Below are 23,721 nucleotides of genomic sequence, written 5' to 3' on the forward strand. Positions count from 1 at the left end.
CCTCATCCTCCCCAGAGCCCGCATTTCACACCTTATAACTTCCATCTGTTTGGCCCAATGAAGAATTATTCTCTCCGCAGGAAGCAGTATATGGATGACGAGACGGTTATTGAAGCAGCAAGACGTTGGCTCCGACGTGGGCCGGTAGAGTGATGCCGTGCAGGCATACTGGCCGTCCCAGTAAGGTGACGTACGGCCATCGCATTGAACGTAGATTACGTTAAAAAATAAGGTTTAGTATCCAAAGGAATGCGGAATAATATGATGTATTGGAATTCTGAATAAAACCAACCTGCTTTCAGCAAACAGTGTGTTGCATTACTTATTGAACACCCCTCGTATAAAAATGGATTTAGGTATGTATGCATGTATGTATGTTCCACATTTACTTCTAAAGCATTGGACAGGTTTCATCTAAACCTGGTACATGTATTACTTACTGTCGGGAAAGAATCGCCGTTGTTGGAAGAATCATATATCTATCAAAGAGGCGCGGTTGGGGCTGAAAGACACGTGTAACTCACGATGCCCAAATTTCCACACTTTATTCATCGACGATCTGAGAAATTTGAGAGTGAATGCACATAGTGACTTGGAACAAACTATACACGAAAATCCAAACCGAAACGTTTTGTCGCTGCCAACCCCCATAAAACGATGAAAGGAAGAAAGTTTATCTCTTAGTACAAATATCGCTGTTCGTGTGGTGAAACTGGGGCACTGTGCATGAAGTCTTGATTTATTACTTCTCTACTGCTAAAATGTATTCACGACACATTTCGCAGAGAATACTCACGATACCGCTGAATGCACCAGCAAACGTATATCACTTTAAAACACATAGTTCATAACATATGACGACATAAACATTGAGATGTGTGAAAAACTGCTGCATCATGCATCACACTTTAATTTATTTCGTTTTTAATATAACTCTATTTGCAATCAACTTCAGATACAGTATCCACATGCGCCGCTCAATGTACCAACATATTATATCGCTTTACGATGCATGGCTCAGGAGATGTAGTGTCGTAACCACATAGCTAACTTAAGCACCATCATGTAATGTTTAACATGTTCATTAATCACGTATTTACAACTACCCTTATTCGCAACACATTTCCAAATGTACCACTGACTAAAAATGAAAAATTGCATCACTGTTCTACACATTGTTCGAAGATATGACGTCAAAAACATTGAGATGCATGAAAACGAAACTTCAGAATGAAATTTTCCACAGATACAGATGAAATATTTGAAGAAATATATGTGATGTATGTTAGATATATGTGAAATATATGTGACTAGGAAGTGTTCGATCAAAAAGTTGTTAAACCTCTGAATAGATTTCAATCAAATTTTACAAATTACTTGTAGATATATAACTTACTTCCTAGACAGAAATACTGTTGAGGTAAGAACCACCAGCTTACTATTGTTGTGAGAGTGACAGGAAGTGAAAAGGAAATGGTGAACAGTGTGGGAGAACGAGGAGATGGAAGCAGATTACGGGCTGGAGGAGGTGGACAGAGGAAAGGGGAGGAGGGAATGGACAGGCAAGGGGAAAAGATGAGACGGACAGAGAGAGGTGCGAGTAGGAGATAAAAAGGACAGGAATACAAGGAGATCAACAGAGACAGGGAGGATTAGCTAACTGACAGGAGGAGGGAGAGAAGATGATTGACAGAGTGATGTGAATGATTCGGTTGACATATGAAGGTGAGGAGATGAACTTTGGGGACGAAGTTAGAGGGTGGCAGAGGAAATGGACTTTGACGTGGGGAGGAAGAGAGGGGATACAAGACGATTGGAATATAAACATATCTCAAGAATGAAAGGTACTCAGCTGGTGCACACTACCTGAGCTTGTATGTATATATACTCTTACGATCAAAAGTATACGGACACCCCCACAAGCATACGTCTTTCATATTAGGTGCATTGTGCTGCCACCCACTGCCAGGCACTTCATATCAGCGACCTCAGCAGTAATTAGACATCGTGAGGAAGCAGAATGGGACGCTCCGAGGAACTCACGGACTTCGAATGTTGTCAGGTAATTGGGTGTCACTTGTACCATACGTCAGTACGCGAGATTTCCACACTCCTAAACATCCCTAGGTCCTCTGTTTCCGATGTGATAGTGAAGCTGAACAGTGAAGGGACACGTAGAGCCCAAAAGCGTACAGGCCGACCTCGTCGGTTGACTGACTGAGACCGTAATGTGTAATAGGCAGACATCTATCTAGATCATCATACAGGAATTCCAACTGTATCATGATCCACTGCAAGTACTAAGACGGTTAGGCGGGAGGTGAGAAAATTTGGATTCCATGGTCGAGCGGCTGCTCATAAGGCACACATCACGCCGGTAAATGCCAAACGACACCTCGATTTGTGTAAGGATCGTAAACATTGGACGATTGAACAGGGGAAAAATGTTGTGTAGAGTGACGAATCGCGGTATACAATGTGGCGATCCGATGACAGGGTGTGGGTATGGCTGATGCCCGGTTATCGTCATCTGCCAGTGTGTATAGTGACAACAGCAAGATTCGGAGGCTGTTGTGTTATGGTGTGATTGTGTTTTTCATGGAGGGGCTTGCACACCTTGTGGTATTGCGTGGCACTATCACAGCACAGACGTACACTGACGTTTTAATCACCTTCTTGCTTCCCCTATTGAAGAGCAATTCGGGGATGGCGATTGTATCCGTCAACATGATTTCGCACCTGCGGTGGAGTGTTAAACGGCAATAACAGCCTTGTAATGGCCTGGCCTGCACAGAGTCCTGTCCTGAATCCTATAGAACATCTTTGGGATGTTTCAAAACTCCGACTTCGTGCCAGGCCTCACCGACCGACATCGATACCTCTCCTCAGTGTAGCACTCCCTGCCATTCCCTAAGAAACCTTACAGCACCTGATTGAACGTATGCCTGCATAAGTAGAAGCTGTCATCAAGGCTAAAGGTGGACCAACGCCATACTGAATTCCCGCATTATCGATGGAGGGCGCTACGAAGTTGTAAGTCATTTTCAGACAGATGTCCGGGTACATTTGATCACTTAGTGTATGTATGTGTATGTGTGTGTGTGTGTGTGTGTGTGTGTGTGTGTGTGTGTGTCTGGTTGTCATGAAAATTTGGTATGAAACAATGAGATGTATAGAAAATCATCCTCCGACCTCTCTTAGTATTAGTGTTGAGTACCTCTGCATATAACCAATTTTTTGAGAGAAAACGAATATTTATTGTAAAAGGCATAATTCGGAAAATTTGTTGTTAATGACAAAACAGTGTTAGTTAATCCATTATATCACAGTTATTGTTTATAAAAGATCCTGATCCTCACATAAGGAATGTTATTGTTACTAGGGTAGTGCCAAAAAAAATAAAACAAATTTGAGAACATATATTATTTACACATATTTACACAATAATTACATTTTGCAGAAAGCTCCAAATACTTGTTTCATGTATCCTTGAATTTGACCTCAATTTTACTGCAATAACGTACATAGATAGTTCTTCAGTAAATTTGGCTTCCACACATTTTATGCTTGTAGGATATTTAGAAGCATATTTTGCTGTTGGATGAATACAAGCACTTATGCACTATTCTAATTGATTTATACTCACACCTTGCTCATGCAAGTGCATACAAATTTTAAAAAAAATGTATGTATTATATTCCACATCCACTGCTAAACCACAGGACCGATTTCAACCAAACTTGGTGCACATATTGCTTACTTTCTGGAAAGAAACACTGTATGTGTAAGAACCAGCAACTTCCTCTTGTTATGGGAGTGATAACGTTGAGATAGAAGAGGTGCGAAGAGACGGATGGACAGCGATGGAGAAGGAGGAGACTGTCACAGATATGGGTAAAGAAAATATTGACAGCAACAGAGGGAGGAGAAAACGGACAGAGGAAGGGAAGAGAAGGTGATGGGGAGAGATAGGAAAGAGCATCAGGCTGCGAGAGATAGGGGGAAGAGGAGCTGGAGAGAGAAAGGAGGGAGGTGGAGGTGTACTAACAGATGGGGAGGAAGAGATGGACATAGAGGGTAGGAGGATGAGATAGACAGAAAGTGAGGGAGGAGGAAGTAGAGTGGCTGAGGAGGAGATAGAGGGGACAGGAGTAGATGGACAGAGGGGAAGGAACATATGTGCAGAGGGGTAGCAGGCAGATAGACAGAGAGAGAGAGGGAGGGGAAGTAGAGGGGCAGAGAGAGGAATGGGAGGAGATGCAAAGACAGTGGGGTTGGGGAGGAGGACAGAAGAGGGAGAAGGGTATGGACAAAGAAGGGGTGGAGGGGACAGACAGAGATAATGGGAAGGGGGAGATGTAATAAAGGAATTGGAATAATATATTCCTGTGCAATGACAGGAACTCAGATAAGCATTGTAGATCTTGTTCAAATTTACCACAATTCAATGTGTAATGTATATGAATAATCCATCAGATTTCAACCGAAGCATTGTCTCTCCATACTGACTAGCAGTTGATACCTAACCCCTCAACATACTGATGTTAATAGGAGTATGCAATAGGTTGTTTTCAGTTGTCACATTTCCATCTCATTCTGCACAATCATACCACATATATTGCGTACTGAACGTTCTGTATTTCAGTTACCACTTCATAGTCACTATTAGGTTCTAGACCCACATTCAGAAGTTCAGAAATTGTATGTATTAGTGAATAGCAGTATTCTGTTAGTATTTAACAGAGACCGGAGATCCAGCTGTGGCTCTGCTACAGGGCAGTCGAACAACAACAGGTCCAAACAGTCAGAAAGACATCCTGTGGTGAGTGAGTGCTGCTCTGAGGCAATATTACATTGTGGAACACCTATATGTCCTCATCTGTAACAGTAATAACAAAGCCCTAAGCATAACGAAACACACAAATAATTTTAGTGATGCTTACAGGTGGATGGATAAAATATTTACTAATAGTCTTTTTCTTCGCAGATGATGCTGCTGGCGGCGTTTCATGCTGGTGTTCACACAAATGAATTATAAAGTGAAAATTCCTAAAGTGGTGGGCGGCGGACCTTGTATGCTATTGGCCAAAACGCCAATGAGCCAGCGTCTCACAGAAATTTGCAGTAAGCAGATATACACACAGCATAAAAAGTTTTGCATCACCTCGGATCCGTGAGCTCCGGAAGCTGTAGAGAAAATTGGAATAGAGATCAACTTAAACATAATTTCCGTCCTTTTTATTGCTCATGAAAACCACACATTGTATGTTGCATCACAATACAGTGAGCCCTTCAGAGGTGGTGGTCTAGATTTCTGTACACACCAGCACCTCTAACACCCAGTAGCACGCCCTCTTGCGTTGATACATGCTTGTATTCGTCGTGGCATACTATTCACAAGTTCATCAAGGCACTGTCGGTCCAGAGTGTCCCACTCCTCAGTGGCGGTTCGGCGCCGATGCCTTAGAGTGGTTGGTGGGTCACGTCGTCCATAAGCAGCCCTTTTCAGTCTATCCCAGACATGCTCGGCAGAGTTCATGTCTGGAGTACATGCTCTAGTCGAGTGATGTCATTATCCTGAAGGAAGTCATTCACAAGATGTGCACGATAGGGGCGCGAATTGTTGTCCATGAAGACGAATGTCTCACCAATACGCTGCGATATGGTTGCACTATCGGTCGGAGGATGGCATTCACGTATCGTGAGCCGTGCTGCTGCTCGCGTTGGTGCCGTTGCTAGGTTGTTTTCGTTTAGTTGGTGTAGTTACGGTTGTCATCTTCTTCTTGTGTTCACTGGCGCCACTCCGTTTGCAAGCGTTGTCTGTCCGCTAGTGGCATCAACGGTTGTTATCGATGTCTGGTTTGGTGGTACTGTCTTGTGAAAGACATTTGTGGTGTTTTCGGGTCATGTGAGTTGGTAGTTCGGTTGGGGACAGACGAGGAGCCAGGTCCGCGAAGCGCAAAAACATGCCGGGACCACTGGCGGCACACATGCACTGCTGGATGGAAGGGCTGTAGTAGCGAGGGCTACAACCTCGTTGTCAACCGGACCCAGGAAGTTTAAGTTGAGTGGGCCTTAATTCAAGTAGTGAAACATCCACCATTGTGAGTTGCTACTCGCAGCGTCGCTGAGACGAAGAGCAGCGAGTGGAGCGTTTGGGGAAGGCCAAACTATTTAGCCTTCCTCCACTCCTTATTATTAATTCTTGCATTCTACATGTTATTATTTGTGAAGTACAACCAGTGGTATTTTCCCTACCTAGTGGCCGCTAACACCCCAGTTACCTGCCCTTGAGCTTAGTGTATGTTTCGGCAGTGTACTTTTCCTCGCCTTGCCGTTGATGTCCGGTAAGGTGTGCAGTTTGGCAGCTTCCTTGATTTGCGGGCCGGATTGTGTTTTTTTTCCCTGCTCTGATATTAGTGAATCCTTTCTGCTTCCGGATGCTCTAAACAATGGAGTCTGAAGATGTAGTGCTGTCCGCCGGTTCAGTTTCAAAAATGGTTCAAATGGCTCTGAGCAATATGCGACTTAACGTCTGAGGTCATCAGTCGCCTAGAAATTAGAACTAATTAAACCTAAGTAGCCTAAGGACAGCACACACATCCAAGCCCGAGGCAGGATTCGAACCTGCGACCGTAGCGGTCGCTTGGTTCCAGATTGTAGTGCCTGGAACCGCACGGCCACTCCGGCCGGCGCCGGTTCAGGCTTGGATGTGTTATTCCATCGTAGCATTGGTCATCGCACGTTTGGTAGATTCGGGAAATGATTATTGGTCACGCGTTTATACTGCCACTACTCTGAGTTACCATTTCAAGAAATGAATGCTACTCTTGGCTGCCTGTCTCATCGCTTCAGAAGTTTTGAGGGACTTTCCCCAGTCGATCCTTGGAGCAACGTCTGCGCCCCCCCCCCTTCCCCCTTGGTCTGATGATTGTTTTTTTAAAAAAAAAAATATTTTGATGACTGTATATCAAGAAGATGTTAAACCGGTTCTTTAAAGGATTGCTACTCAGGCCTTCAGTCGTGAAACAGTTTTAAATCATTACTATTGGAGCCTTCAGCCGAGAAGTAGTTTGAATTTTTTGTCATTAAGGCCTTCAGCCGTGAGTGTTACTTGTCTTAAAATTTTAATTAGACAATTGTATTCTAGCAGTGAGATTTTGATGACTGTTCTTTAAAAGTATTTTAATAACTGTAATTGCAAGTTGAAGAAGTAACTGGTTCTTAAAAGATTGCTATTCATGCCTTCAGCTGTGAAAAAGTTTTTTAAATTATTACTGTTGGGGCCTTCAGCCGAGAAATAGTAGAATTTGTTGTCAATAAGGCCTTCAGCCGTGGGTGTTACTTGTCTCAAAATTTTAAATTAGACAATTTTATTCTGGCAGTGAGATTTTGATGATTATTCTCTTAAACATATTTTAATAACTGTATTTGCTGGTGGAAGTAGTGTAACTGCTCAAATACCTATTCAGGCCTTCAGCCATGAATCAGTTTTAAATTATCACTATTGGGGCCTTCAGCCTAGAAATAGTTTGAACTGTTGTCATTAAAGCCTTAAGCAGTGGAACACTTATTAATTTTTTGTCACCTTTTATTTGTAGCTGTTTCCAAATAAAGTGTACGTGATTGAAAAGTCCACAATTATAACCCAATCCTGGCTTCCTTGGTACCAAGTCTCAATCGTACAACCGTTACGGTGCCTTCCATGACCACCAGCGACGTACGTCGGCCTCACGTAACGCCACCCCAAAACAACAGGGAACCTCCACTTAGCTGCGCTTGCTGGACAGTGTGTCTAAGGCGTTCAGCCTGACCGGGTTGCCTCCAAACACGTCCCCGACGATTGTCTGGTTGAAGGCATATGCGACACTCATCGGTGAAGAGAACATGATGCCAATCCTGAGCGGTCGATTCGGGATGTCGTTGGGCCTATCAGTTTCACGCTGTATGGTGTCGTTGTTGCAAAGATCGACATCCCATGAACGTCAGCAGTGAAGTTGCGCATCATGCAGCCTATTGCGCACAGTTTGATTCGTAACATGACTTCGTGTGTCTGCACGAAAAGCATTATTCAACATGGTGGCCTTGCTGTCAGGGTTCCTTCGAGCCATATTCTGTAGGTAGTGGTCATCCACTGTAGTAGTAGCCCCTGGGCGGCCTGAGCGAGGCATGTCATCGACAGCTCCTGTCTCTGTATCCTCTCCATGTCCGAACAACATCGCTTTGGTTCACTCCGAGACGCCTTGAAGCTTCCCTTGTTGAGAGCCCTTCCTGGCACAAAGTAACAATGCGGACGCGATCGAACCGCGGTATTGACGGTCTTGGAATGGTTGAACTGCAAACAACATGAGCCGTGTTCCTCCTTCCTGGTGGAAAAATTGGAACTGATCGGCTGTTGGACCCCCTCCGTCTAATAGGCGCTGCTCATGCATGGTTGTTTACAACTTTGGGTGGGTTTAATGACTTCTCTGAACAGTCAAAGGGACTGTGTCTGTGATACAATTTCCACAGTCAACGTCTATCTTCAGGAGTTCTGGGAACCGGGGTGATGCAAAACTTTTTTTGATGTTTGTATAACATCATTGGCCTTAGGGGCGTAGGAAATGGGAGTAGGGAGGGAAATCTAAGAAATAGGGGAGGAGTAGGGAATTCCAGCAATAAATTACACTGACACTGTAGTTGCACATGAGTGCTGATGCTGATGTTAGGGATTTACTGGAATGACCTCTAAGTCGTGATTGAGGTTGGCTGGAACCCCATTGTTATCCTAGTAATTTGACTACTAAACTTGTAAACTTCTCTGTAAGCCATGCGTTGCTGTGACCGAAGATTCCCAAAGAAACTGAAGTAAATAGTTTTTTTGTGCCCCTCAGTTATTTTCAAGCAGACAGCTCATTATATTTAACACTTCATACTTTAATAAGGCCAGATCTGTTCAGTGAATCATTTTTATCATATATATGGCTATTCCTTAAAAATTAGAAATGGAGTACTCAGATTTGGCTTAGAAATATTAGAATGTAGCCCCATCATTATCAATCACTTAGTCCACATTTTACAAGAAATAGCGGAAACTGATTTCTTTTCAGAAAATAACTTCTATGGGTACACCATTTCTTATTTATTTGTTCGCTTCTTGTCTCATCAATGCCACAATCACTTTATCAGGCGTTAAATCCCATTAAAGCCGGACCAGTTGTCTTCATACTAACTGGCATAGACATGGCATCGCATCACTATCAGAAATTGGTACCATCCTTTAATCGGTTGGTTAGAATCACAATTTATTAGGTTGGTGAATAAGTTCGTAGTGTTTTTACACTGAAGCACCAAGGTTAGTGGTATGTGCATGCATATTCAAATACAGACATACGAAACAGGCAGAATACGGTGCTGCGGTCGGCAACACCTGTATAAGACAAATTTCTGAGGCAGTTGTTAGATCGGTTACTATTGTAATGGCAGGTTATCAAGATTTCAGTGAGTTTGAACGAGGTGTTATAGTCGGCGCACATGCGATTGGACACAGCATCCCCGAGGAAGCGATGAAGTGGGAATTTCCCCGTACAACCATTTCACGAGAGTACTGTGAATATCAGGAATCCTGTTACACATTAAATCTCCGACATCACAGCAGCTGGAAAAAGATCCTGCAAGAACGCGACAAACGATGACTGAAGAGAATCGTTCAACGTGGCACAAATGCAACCCTTCCGCAAACTGCTGCAAATGTCAATGCTGGGCCATCAACAAGTGTCAGCGTGCGAACCATTCAACGAAACATCATCGATATGGGCTTTCGGAGCCAAAGGCCCACTTGTGTACCCTTGCTGACTGCACGACACAAACTTTTATGCCTCGCCTTGGACCATTAACACCGACATTGGACTGGAAACATGTTCCTGCTGGGACGGGTCTCACTTCAGTTTGTATCGAGCCGATGGGCATGTACGGATATGGAGACGATCTCATGAATCCATGGACCCTATATGTCAGCAGGGGACTGTTCAAACTGGTGGAGGCTCTGTGGGGTGTGTGCAGTTGGAGTGATATGGGACTTCTGATACGTCTAGATAAGACCCTGACGGGTGACACGTACATAAGCATCCTGTCTGATCACGTGCATCCATTCATGTCCATTGTTCATTCCGACCTACTTGGGCAATTCCAGCAGGACAGTTGGACACCCCACACGTCCAGAACTGCTACAGAGTGGCTCTAGGAAGACTCTTCTGAGTTCAGACACTTCCGCTGGCCACCAAACTCCCCAGACACGAACATTATTGATAAGGGATACTTTGCAGCGTGCTGTTCAGAAGAGATATCCACCCGTCGTACTCTTACAGATTCATGGACAGCCCTGTAGAATTCATGGTGTCAGTTACCTCCAACACTACTTCAGACATTAGTCGAGTCCATGCCACGTAGTGTTGCGGCCCTTCTGTGTGCTCGCGGGGGCCCTACACAATATTATGTAGGTGTACCAGTTTCTTCAGTGTATTTCGCAGGTATCTATTCCAGTTTCTATGAGTTCATTTATAGACTGTAATTTTTTGTTTACAGTTCACTGTTGCTATTTGAGTTTACTCATTGTGATTTTGGCTTTTGGAGATAGTGAGTGAAACTGCGAACTCTATAATATAGAGTGCCAGATGCAGATCTCGGAACATTTACGACATGTTCTTCTCTTTGAGTCCAAGAGAGGGGTGAGAGCAGCGGAGGCAGCCAGAAACATTTGCTCCGTGTATGGGGATAGTGCCACTGGTCAGCGAACAGCAAGAAAATCGTTTTCTCATTTTAAGGAGAATCATTTTGACATTAGTGCAATCATCCACGTCACTGTATTCGAGAACCGATAATTGTGAGGAACTGTTATCATTCCACCATTGTGCGACATTTGTATGCAATAGGGAAAGTACAAAAATGAGATGAATGTGTACCGCATGGTCTAAGCCAAAATCTAAAAAATCTGCGGGTGGCTAAATACGCATCTCTATTTGCTCGTTATCAAGTGGCTCATGAACAAGATCGAACATTCCTATCCTGCGTCATTACTGATGACGAGAAACAGCGTCCTTATGCCAACAAAGGGAAAAGAAAGGAATGGTTGAGCCCAAACAAAGCAGCAACAAGCGTGCAAAGACCTGCTTGCATCCACACTAGATAATGTTATACATTTGGTGGAACAGCGACAGTGTGAAGTACTACGAAATGCTTCCCCGTGAAGTAACCATCGCCGGCCGTGGTGGCCGAGCGGTTCTAGGCGCTTCAGTCCGGAACGACGCTGCTGCTACGGTCGCAAATTTGAATCCTGCATCGGGTACGGATGTGTGTGATGTCCTTAGGGTAGTTAGGTTTAAGTAGTTCTAAGTTCTAGGGGACTGATGACCTTAGATGTTAAGTCGCATAATGCTTAGAGCCATTTGATGTAACGACTACTGGTGACATGTACTGTCAACAGCTGAGACGTCTTGCAGACGCAAATCAAGTACAACGACCAAGAAGACTGCGTAAAGTGATGCTATTCCACGACAACACCCGTCTTCTTTCTGCTAGACAGACAAAAAACACTATATAGGCCGGCCGGTGTGGCCGTGCGGTTAAAGGCGCTTCAGTCTGGAACCGCGTGACCGCTACGGTCGCAGGTTCGAATCCTGCCTCGGGCATCGATGTGTGTGATGTCCTTAGGTTAGTTAGGTTTAATTAGTTCTAAGTTCTAGGCGACTGATGACCTGAGAAGTTGAGTCGCATAGTGCTCAGAGCCATTTGAACCACTATACAGGAGTTGGGTAGGAAGTCGTTCCGGACCCAACTTATTTACCTGATCATGCGCCCTCAGATTTTCACCTTTTCCGCTCTCTACCGAACAACATTCAAGGAACTTCCTTTCTGGAAGAAACTGCTCTCCGAACATAGTTCGACGAGTTATTCGCCTCAAAACCACGCGATTTCTAAGTCGCGGAATCGTTAAGTTACCCCAGCGTCGGCAGGCGGTTGTAAATAGTGAATGAAAATATGTTATTGATAACTAAAATCTCTGTTACGTGTATCTGCGCTGTTGATTAAACTTTTATTAAAACTCTTAGATCTTATGCAATAACCCAATTTACACTCCATAGATAGGTTGTTATCATAAATTCATATTTTATGTATCAAGGAAAATTTATTTATGGTTCAAAAATGGCTCTGAGCACTATGGGACTTAACTTCTGTGGTCATCAGTCCCCTAGAACTTAGAACTACTTAAACCTAACTAACCTAAGGACATCACACACATCCATGCCCGAGGCGGGATTCGAACCTGCGACCGTAGCAGTCGCGCGGTTCCGGACTGAGCGCCTTAACCGCGAGAGAAAATTTATTTATAATGTGGTTATGATATAGCAGCATATCTCAAAGAATCATGACTGGTCAAGAAACAACGTCACGAGCTACAGAAAGCGTGGCATCCCGTGCACATATTTTGAACAGAAGGCTATGAACTTCATCATAGTTTGACCGGAAATTAATGTTCTCCTTCCGCTGGCCTCTCAGCAGGTCTGCAGGCCTGGAACTGGACTCGTAGAATATGTCATGTTGAAAACGTAGTACACATTGTTCTGAGCTGTCTCCTATTGTATTACTTGTATCGACTGCACTGCTCCATATGGCAGCTCATAGACAAGACGTATGTTTCGGAAAATTACCCCTTACTGAATCTCTTAATAGAATTGCGGGTACGGAACGCGGAAGATGGATGTTGTGAAAATATGTCTCCTTTCTTTTTCATATAAAGGGTAGCATGTAGTAGTAGTTACAGTAAAAGATTTCATGAAACTTGACGAATGGCATAATTAGTGGAGACAGTTACATTACTTCAAGATACAGAGCTACTGAAAAGGTATGCTTCTCCTTCACGTAACCTGCGAAACTAACAGACAAACACAGTCCTTCGTAGACTTTTGAAATCCTTGAGATAATCAGTTTCTTTTTTACCCTAATGCATTCCTCGGGTCTTTGTCCTCGTACACCGACATTAATTACTGTGGTAGTCATACAGCAATCCATTTTTATGATTTCTGAGTTACGACGTTTTATATTTCTGAACACCAAAATAAATTTTCTGTTATTTGCACAACTACGGCATCTCCCAAGATCTGACTGGATATTTCTTTAGTTTTGTTTCAGCTAGTACTTCATTATGGATAATTATATCATCTGAAAAATGTATGAGATTACTGTTAATATTTTATATGGAGTTATTAAGAACAATATGATCAGTAAATGTCCCATAATGTATGTCTTGTGCCTACCAATTGAGTTACATGTCGATCTCCATCCAACCATCATATCACACTACGACCTACCTGCTAATAAACTCTCAATCCAGTCACGAGTTTGGTTTGACAAACTATGCAATCGTACTACAGTCAATAACGGGTGGTTCTGATAAGAAGTTAAAAGCTTCATCAAAGTCATGAAGCACTACATCTACCAACTTGCGTTCACATATGACTTCGAGGATTTCTTGTGAGAAAAGGGAAAGCTTGGTTTCACATGAGCAGTTCTTGCGGAAAACTTGTTGTTTGCATGGAGGAGGTCAGTGAAGAAGATTTATGTCATTACGTTTCATCTGAAAGTACGTTATAAGATACTATAACAGATGGCTGTCAGTGAGATTGGACGGTAATTCTGTGGGTCACTTCCGCTACCTTCTGGCGGGTGGGAGTAACCGTTGCTTTCTTCGGATTTCTTTTTGCAGTTTTGTGTTCGAGAAACATACAGTATATTACGGTTAAGAGAGAAGCTAACACAGACTAAAATTCCGTATAGACTCGCACAGGGATTCTACTGCGTCTTGGTGTTTCGTTCCCTTTTAGCGATTTCAGCGGTTTATCAAAGCCGCTGACGTTAATATCTACTTAACTCGATTTTATGGTAGTGCGAAAATTAAACTGAAACAATGTTCGTAGCTATTGAATCCTAAAGAAACGTCTGAAAAAATAGTACAGCATTTCTGGTTTTGTTTTTCTTCCTTCTGCCTCTGTTTCTGTATCATCAATGAGTATCTGGACAGTATCGTTTGTACCACTGACAGCCATAACATTTGACGACAGTTTTTTGTGGGTTTTCTGAGAGGTCTTTCGATAAGACTCTGCTACAGTTGCCTTTGATGGATCCTACCATTGCCTCTCTCACAGTCAAACGTGTTTCATTTAGCACTCCTCTATCTAAAGGCCCATACGTTGTTATACATTTGTCAGTAGTCGCTTCTCGTTTAGGAGTTTCTTTACAGAGAAGCCTTTGTGGCACCCTCTCGACAAAACTGCTCTACTAGTTTCATATGCATAAAATTATTTTTCTGAACTTCAGTCACTCTTCCTCTATACGCATTTACCAACAGCTAAATATTTCGAGTACTTCCTATGGATATTACTGCAGTATACACTATGTGAACAAAAGTATCCGGGTACCTGGCTGAAAATGACTTACAAGTTGGTGGGTCCCTCCATCGGTAATGCTAGAATTCAATATGGTGTTGGTCCACCTTTACCCTCGATGACAGCCTCCACTCTCTCAGGCATAAGTTCAGTTAGGTGCTGGAAGGTTTCCTGGGGACTGGCAACCTATTCTCCACGAAGTGCTGCACTGAGGAGAGGTATCGATGTCGGTCGGTGAGGCCTGGCGTGAAGTCGGCGTTCCAAGACATCCCAAAGGTGTTCTATAGGTTTCAGATCAGGACTCTGTGCAGGCCAGTCCTTTACAGGGATGTTGTCGTCGTGTAACAACCCTAGCACAGGCCGTGCTTTATGAACAGGTGCTCGATCGTGTTGCTCTTCAACAGTGGGAAGCAAGAAAGTGATTAAAACATCAATGCAGGCCTGTGCTATGATAGTGCCAGGCAAACATCAATGGGTGCAAGCCCCCTCCATGAAAAACACGACCACACCATAACACCAACGCCTCCGAATTTTACTGTTGGAACTACACACTCAGGCAGATGACGTCCACCGGGCGTTCGCTATACCCACATCCTGCCATCGGATCGGCACATTGTGTACCGTGATTCGTCACTTTACATAACGTTTTTCCACTGTTCAATCGTCCAGTGCTCACGTTCCTTACACCAAGCGATGCGTCGTTTGGCATTTACCAGCTTTATGTGTGGCTTATGAGCAGCCTCTCGACCATGAAATCGAAGTTTCCTCACCTCCCGCCTAACCGTCATAGTACTTGCAGAGGATCCTGATACAGCAGGAATTCCTGTGTGATGATCTAGATAGATGTCTGTCTATTACACATTACGATCCTGCTCAACTGTCGACGGTCTCTGTCAGTCAACAGACGAGGTCGGCGTGTACGCTTTTGAGCTGTACATGTCCCTTCACTGTTCAACTTCACTATCACGTCGGAAACAGTGAACCTAGGAATGTTTAGGAGTGTGGAAATGTCGCGTACTGACATACGGTACAAGTGATACCCAACTACCTGATAATATTCGAAGCCCATGAGTTCCTCGGAGCGCCCCAGTCTGCTTTCTCACGATGTCTAATTACTGCTGAGATCGTTGATATAAAGTACCTAGCAGTAGGTGGCAGCACAATGTAACTAATATGAATAACGTATGTTTTTGGGTGTGCGGTTACTTTTGATCACATAGTGTATCTTTATCTAATTTAATGAACACGTATATAGGTCCACCTCTCTTACTTGGTATTTTTAATTTCTTAATCATTGTTACTACAATGTTTCATAGTAACTGATGCCAGTTTCAGTGTGTCCGCATTCCAAGAGCAAAAACTCTTTGTTGCCATTTCATTTAACGTATTTCAATCATGTTTGTAATTCCACTATATCTGTTAGAAACCATTATTAGAGAAGGCGTTTACTGTTCACTACATGTCTGACATCCTACACTGCAGATACAAAGATTTCGAGTCGAACAACTATCCATATAGCAAGATAACAAATCGAGCTACACCCAGAATAATGTCCTATCTAACACACATAGAATGTCGTGTCAAGTACCAGCTCAGAGGTCACAGATCACTTCTTTTGAAAATACCAACATGTTTTGTGGCGTTCAGGCGGTTCATGGACGTGCACTACGCAAGTCAACACTTACCGCCGCTTCTGATGGCAGTAAATGATGACCAACACCCTATTACGTTGGTGTGGATTATGTTCTACTTTATTATTGCGGAATATGAATGTATTTGTGCCCGATGTTAGTAAACGCTTCCTACTGGGTGTGGGCAGCGTATATGCGTAAATGGGACAAATGCGAATGGTCCACGCACGAGCCTTTATTTAACTTTCACTTCTTATTTAGCATTTTGACGACGGGGTAACTATTACAGATCGCATTTTTGCTTACGCTTACCAGAATTTTATAAATATATTGGTCTCCTCCACTTATATACCATGAGACAATTCGCTCAGGATAATTAAAAGTGAAAGAAAATAGTGAAGTGCGAAAAATGACTAGCTTTATCAATATACAATCATGCCTTATAACGTTGACACACATATTTAAAGATTATTTTGCCGTAGACGAAAAACACTTTTAACACTATCTGTAAATCTTTGTTCGGTACTAATTATCTCAGCCTTGTTTTCTTCTGCATCCACTACAAAATCAAGTGACCCGATAACACACCGGTTCAGACAGTGAACGCGGGTTGAGGTCTAGCGTCATTCAAATTTCCTCCAGTGCACCTTTTTTTCTGTGGTTTCAGTTCAACATTTCACATAAATGGTTCCTAATTTAATTCTTTTTCAACTGAGTGACTGCAAATTCCCAATGACTTATGCGTAAATATGGTTATAAAGATCTATTTGTGTATTACCACCATATAAACCTCGGGTAATATGTTTCGCACTAATGTCCATATGTTTCAGTTTCCAGTCTTGCTTCAGAGAGGCATAGCGTATACAAGACAGCAGCCAAAGTATTCGTACGTCCAGTGTAAAGGGAGAAATATCTGTTGTATTTGTAAGTCTTCTCAGTGTTGTAGACAGCACAGCCTGGCTTTACAGGGGTGAACTCAAAAACTGTATCATAATCGTTTTGTAAAATGATAAATTGGCTAACGCAGCTAACTACTGTGGGATACGTAGATACGAAGACATACATAATCAGTATGTAAAATGCCTGACAAAATAACTGAAGTAATTAATAATTTCATGGGTTTATGAGGTACATGAAGTTATTTCACCCTTTAGAAAATGGAGCAGTGTTTACAAGGTTCTCGACAGTATACCATATGTCCATTTATCAGAATGACGTTGCTCCCCGTCTGGCCCCTATACAGGCAGTGATTCAGTTGGGAAGGGTGCTGTAAAGCCATAGTATCCTCTCCTGCGGGAAGCTGGTCCGCAACTGCTGTAACCATTTCTTGATGTTCTGGCGATGGTACGGAATTAATGTTCGAGCTGATCCCACACACGCGCAACTGGGGATAGATAAAGCAAGAAGGCAGTAGTAGTTACCATTGCGGCCTCTCATTCTGAAGGATGACGTTTCAAATCCGCCTCCGACCATCCTGATTTAGGTTTTCCGTGATTTCTCTAAATCACTCGAGGCTCATATCAGGATGGCTTTTTGAAGGGGCAAGGTCGATTTCCTTCCCCATCTTTGAATCACTCCGAATTTGAGCTCCACCTCTTCTGACCTCGATGTCGGTGGGACGTTAAACACAAACCTTCTTCGTTCATCTTTAGTGGGGACAAATCTGGGGATCTTGCTGGCCACCAGAGTACACACATCTCACTCACACAACTCATAAAGAAAGCGCCATGTGTGAACGAGCATTGTCATATTGTAAATTGACACCATCATACTGACGCAAAAGAGGTAACACGTGTGCCTGCAGGATGTCCGTGACGTGACGTCAGAGTTCCCTCAATCACTAGGAGACGACCCCTAAGGTCATACACAATGACTCCTCGCATGATGACGCTGGGTGCAATAGCGCTGTTCCTCTCCAAAACATTTTGCGAATTTGGCCTCTTCTCAGGTCGCCACCATACTCGTCGATGATGGTCATCTGGGTTAGTGCAGAACAGCGATTCATTGCTGAATACAACGCGACGCCATTCAGCAGCATTCTATGTTTCCCGGTCACAGCATACTCCCAACACAGTCGTTTCTGTTTTGGTGTTAATGGCAGCCTACACATGGGTCGATAATCCCATAGTCTTCTGCTGCTAATATCCTTCCATGGGCCTGGATGACACATCATTTTGCAGGGATTCCGTTACTTCTTCTTTGATGGCAGGCGCTGATGTGAAAGGACAACGATGTGACTGGTGCACAATACGGCGATCTTACACTTTGGTGGTTAGACTTGGTTGACAGGAAACTAGTCGATCAATATACCCGCTTTCACGTTTCCATTCAGCCAAATGTTGTGGTGATGTCACATCTAATGCCCTAAATAGCTGGGTGTAGCACGATCCGACCAGCCAGCTAAATGGAAACCAACAATGAGGCCCCTTCCAAACTCTAGCTGATATTGGTAAAGCTGACTCACTTTAGTACATGGCATCACCGTATCATTCACAGTCGTGACGCAATATCTGATGATGTTCATGTCTCTTAGATATCCTTCCAAGTCTGGTAACAACAGTACATATGAACAACACTCATAAATTCTGGAGGTCGTCCTACTTGCGCCAAAGAACTGTAATTCTAATCATTTACATAATCTGAGTTGGTGTGTTGTGTATGAAGTTCTACTGAAATCACACCTTGTCATGAGAGTGCTTTACTGTTTGTGTCAGGCCACTTCTTTACGGTTTTTGTAATTGCTATACATCGAAAAATAACTCACTAAGAACAAGCAGAGACGTTTCAACATAGAGTTCTTCACAGATCGAATTTCTGTGCTATCTCCTAAACAGTGTAACATGAATAACGTTTGACTGTCGCCCTGTGTGTTATACAGTCATTGTGAGATATGTATTGAAAGTTCGTTCATGAGCATTAAAATGTTTTCCTGCTTTTTACTCAAAGCTGAATGTACTGTGGAACTGAACTGAAATTACTTCTGCGAACAGCGTGTCTCAGAGCACACATTTACGTAAAGGCAAAACTAACTGACGTTCACTGTGCAGGAATTTAAATCAAACAGTTACTCAAAATCAGCTACCAAATTCAAACTATGCACTGCCCAGACAAAGTGAAAAACTGAAAATACGCAGCAAGACTATGAAACACACCGTTTACTGGCGAATTAAAAATCTGAATTACAAAGAAAACGGTTAGAATTCGCGCAAAGAAAACATGGTAAAAGAAGAGAAAGAACCAACAAAATACGAAAAGAATCTTAACCTAAAATATTACAGCATAATCAGGGAGAGTGACACGAATTTCTCATACTGGAAAAAAACCTTCTTACGTGAAATGAAAATGCTAATCATTTAACTGTAATGACAATGTTGTATTTTAAACTCACAAGTAAATAAAACTCATAGAAAACCAAAACTTTACCTTCCTTTCAACAGTTATAAAGGCATTGCTTTTACGATAATGCAAATTGAAATGAATTACCCTGAAACGATCTAAATTGAGGTGGAAAGAAGGACTGTTCTGTTGTAAGAATCGCTAACATTATCAGTATGCGCCAGCAAAAATTATTACATTACAAACACGTCCATGATGCAAATACATTCATTCTGTTTCATAAATGCTGCGTCTGTAAGTCCTTCTATCAGATTAATAAACCCTAACAATTTTCTTCAGCAGAATCCTCCTCCAATATCTGCTATGCTAAACGTTCTGACAGCTTACCCCATTTCCAACACTCGACTACTCTCCACTCTACGACTGAGCCCAAGGTTCACAAGTTCATAGATACTTCTGTCACTGCCATGAGTCGACTATTGCATTCTATTCTGAACTGATCCGCAAATATATGTAAAGTCCATCAATATACGTTCACTATTCATAAAACGCCACCAAATTTTATAAAATTTTCGAACGTTTTTAGGTTGTCTTACAAAGTGAAAACCACGAAAATTTGTTAAGAGACATAACTATAGAAAATTTCACAAAACTTATAAACTGAAAACATCTACATAAATTAATTGCGCTCGTAGTATTTCGTTAAGAGGTCTGTGCACAGTGTACTGTTTAGTTCTGACGAGGCACACAAATTAAACCCTTAATTGTCAAATGAGAACGTCATTTCAGAATGTAAATCATTCCGGTCCAAATAAAATTCTATCAGAACTAACGTCTTAACAGTCCGTGATTTGCCTCAGTCACTATTCATCACTATGTTTGTATAGGAAGCTGACATTTCAGTCTCTCGATGTCTACTCGTGAAGTAGCATCACCAATATTGCAGTAGAATAACCCATGAGGCATGGAGTTTATCCAAAAGACCAGCAAAATCTCATCTTTAAGTGGGATATCATATAGTGTGAGGAGTCTGGGCAGTTGACCCACAGAAACACCTATTGCTGTGGAACATTAAACAATAGCTAAGTCTAAGCAAGCAACCAGCATAGAAAATTGATTTCTGCCAACAATGACCCATTTTGTTGGCAGAGGTGAAATTTCAAGATCAGGAATGTTTACAGACCAACATAATATTTTCCATAACAAATTAACATCTTGTCCAACATATATTCCTAATGTAACGGAAAACTGTCTTTTGCAATAACGACTAAGGTTTTTCACTGGCAAGTGAAGTGTCTCTTGCCTGGTAACGTCACATACTGGAGAGAAAGTTACATGATGCACAGAAAACACAGTACAGATAACGACACAGTCCTTGATTCACTAGCGAATCAGAGACAGGTGTGCACTAATTGTTTTATCCCTGGTACCTGCAAAACTATTACTTAGTGTGGAAATAATTTAGAAACTTTTTACATAACACAGAATTGTATCCACAAAAAGAAATACATAAAATATACAAGAAATTACGTAAAACATGACATATACAGTTATACAATAGATAGCCACTCATGCAACATTCAGAATAAAATGTTCGTAATAAAGCAAAATATATTAAATACTGGAAAAGCAAAGCGATCACGTAAGACACAAATAATAAATCTACAAAACAAGAAAAACAGTAGTGTAATAAAAAAAATTCATGTGTGTTCAGAAGAAATCGGAAACATATTAGAAATTGGCATCTTTACATTTGAGCCATGGAAAGCAAAAGAATAAAGCCTATCTCTAGAAACGAATATCCTTTTCTACCAAAATTATCACTGTTTTAAAATTTCGTATTTCTGCCTTAGATTCATGATCATGAGTTCAGGAATGGGAAAAGGGAACTGTCACAGTGTTGTGTGTCAACAAGTCGTGTTCACCCAAAACTGTAAGACATCCGAATTCATGCATGAAATATGTACTTAATCACCTATATTTAAAAAATTCCTCAGATTACTTCCCTCCTTCAACTTCTTAACTCTCGACGAACTTACTTCCAAAATCTCTTATTCATAACCTACGTTTTCTAAAAATTTTATTTTTCAATAAGATAACTTAAATAGTACTCAAATTACACTTCGAATGTTGCTCAAACGTCGTATCTACACTTCAGGATATCCACATTATTAAAACCATAAACTCAAAATCTTTTTTCCCAACAGTGCAAATCAGTAGCTCATATAAAACCACATCCTTATATCAGACATTAGATCTAGCATCATCACTTCAAATCGTATCTCAAATCCTCATTTCCTCAAACATAGTTAACCATCATATGAACACATTTCCCTGGCAATGTATTGCTAACTCAAGTGATTTTACTTCATATTTATTACTTAAAGTATGGAGCTATCGCTAAAATTAGAGTAGCATATCACACTAATCCACACAACATCGAAAAAAAAGTAAAGCATCTAACGACGAGCAAAATAAGCGCCAAGTAAACCATGCAGCATGACATCTTAAAGAAATTTCATCAATTAAGCAATTTCGCACAAAGAAACATCGAAAACACAAAATCATAGAAAAGAAGTTGTCATAGCACATACCACAATGCATCACATCCTAGCAAAAATTGGTTTAACTAGTGCAAAATGTATTGCATACCAGCATAAATCAATCTACCTGTCAAGTGAAGAAAGATGACATTGAAACGGAAAACAGGAATAAATGTATGAATATGTACCTAGCTACATAGATTGGTATACCATGGTACTTCTTATACTAAATGTGTGTTACATAATACATTAAACGTATTTGCTGAAAAACTCTATTAGCAAATATTACAATTTTAGCTCCTTTTTCTTTGTGACAGATTTACTTCCTTATTTCTCGTAGTTTTTGAGTAAGTCTCTCCGAACATTTTACAGTAAAATACGTCATCATGAAGTTACAAGAAGTCTGATGAATGGAAAAAGTTAAAGGTTTATACAAAGTGGTAAAACTATTTTGAAGTTTACAAAAGTATATAATGAAAATCTGCAAGAAATATAGCTGCCATGCACACAAAACACCATTCACAAGATATGTGGTACTGATTCTCAGTAAAAACATCTAAGTGGAAAACTGTATTCCATCTAACAGTTTAGTAACTCAAACATCAACTCTTTCAGGTGTTCAAGAGCAAATTTTCATATATCGTGTAAATCATTTTATATCATTCAATGATAGATATCGTTTCATAGGACATCAACAGTTTCTCACTTCTTAGCTTGCAACCTACTAAATGTACCATTTTTCCAACAACATGTGTCAGCAGGAAACAGAGTCCATTCAATTGGCTCTGAGCACTATGGGACGTAACTTCTGAGGTCATCAGTCCCCTAGAACTTAGAACTACTTAAACCTAACTAAAACACCCATGCCCGAGACAGGATTCGAACCTGCGACCGCAGCGGTCGCGCGGTTCCAGACTGTAGCGCCTAGAACCGCTCGGCCACCCCGGCAGGCCACAGAGTCCGTAACGAATGCCTATTCGTCTTTACCTCAAATATCATCAACATATATTATCATGCTATTCATCATAAACTTCATCATACATTATGATCAGTGGCTTCAACGCATAAATAGCTTCATTTCTCATAAAACTTCATTACATTTCCAGTACAACGCTTATAATCTGCTTAGTCTTCAACACTGGCAGTTAAGAAAAACCACACTTTTAATTGCTTACTAAGAAAATCATTTATTGTACTACTTCATTTTTCACTCAAAACCAAGAAACTTAAGTAATGTTTGCTTTACATGCTTCAGGGAATTCTGTACAACGCTCTTAGCATATTTATCATGTACCAACAAAGTAGACAACAAAATTTCATTTCATGCCTAATGAATTACATAAAATTCCATACATAGCACTGTCTACAGTTTCACATACACCAACTTAATATTTATTCGACAAATTGCTTTATGCGTGATGTGTGGTGCATTCCTCTGTAGGGTCCATTGTAGAGTATGAAGAATTTCTGACTAAGAAACTTATCTTTACTTGATATTAGATGAGTTTTGAGGGAAAGTTTATGTCCATCATGGAATTCTGTGCTTGCAACTTCATGCTATGAGATTTTTCGCATTCTGTAGCTGTACTTGCAATATTTGTTAAGGCTAGTTGTTTGATGTCTTGCCGTTATTTTCTGGGGTGATAGAGCTGTACGAGTTCTTTGATTTTGTTGGTAGCTATTGGTTCTTTTACATGAAGACTGGTGGCAAAGAAGTTGAGTCATGAGGAAGCTCATTTAAGATGTCTTGAAAGAAAGTGATTTATCTGTCAAGGCTTCTGTGTCGGCTAT

This window comes from Schistocerca piceifrons, chromosome X (genome assembly GCF_021461385.2).
Source record: "Schistocerca piceifrons isolate TAMUIC-IGC-003096 chromosome X, iqSchPice1.1, whole genome shotgun sequence".
In the NCBI taxonomy this organism is placed as follows: domain Eukaryota; kingdom Metazoa; phylum Arthropoda; class Insecta; order Orthoptera; family Acrididae; genus Schistocerca; species Schistocerca piceifrons.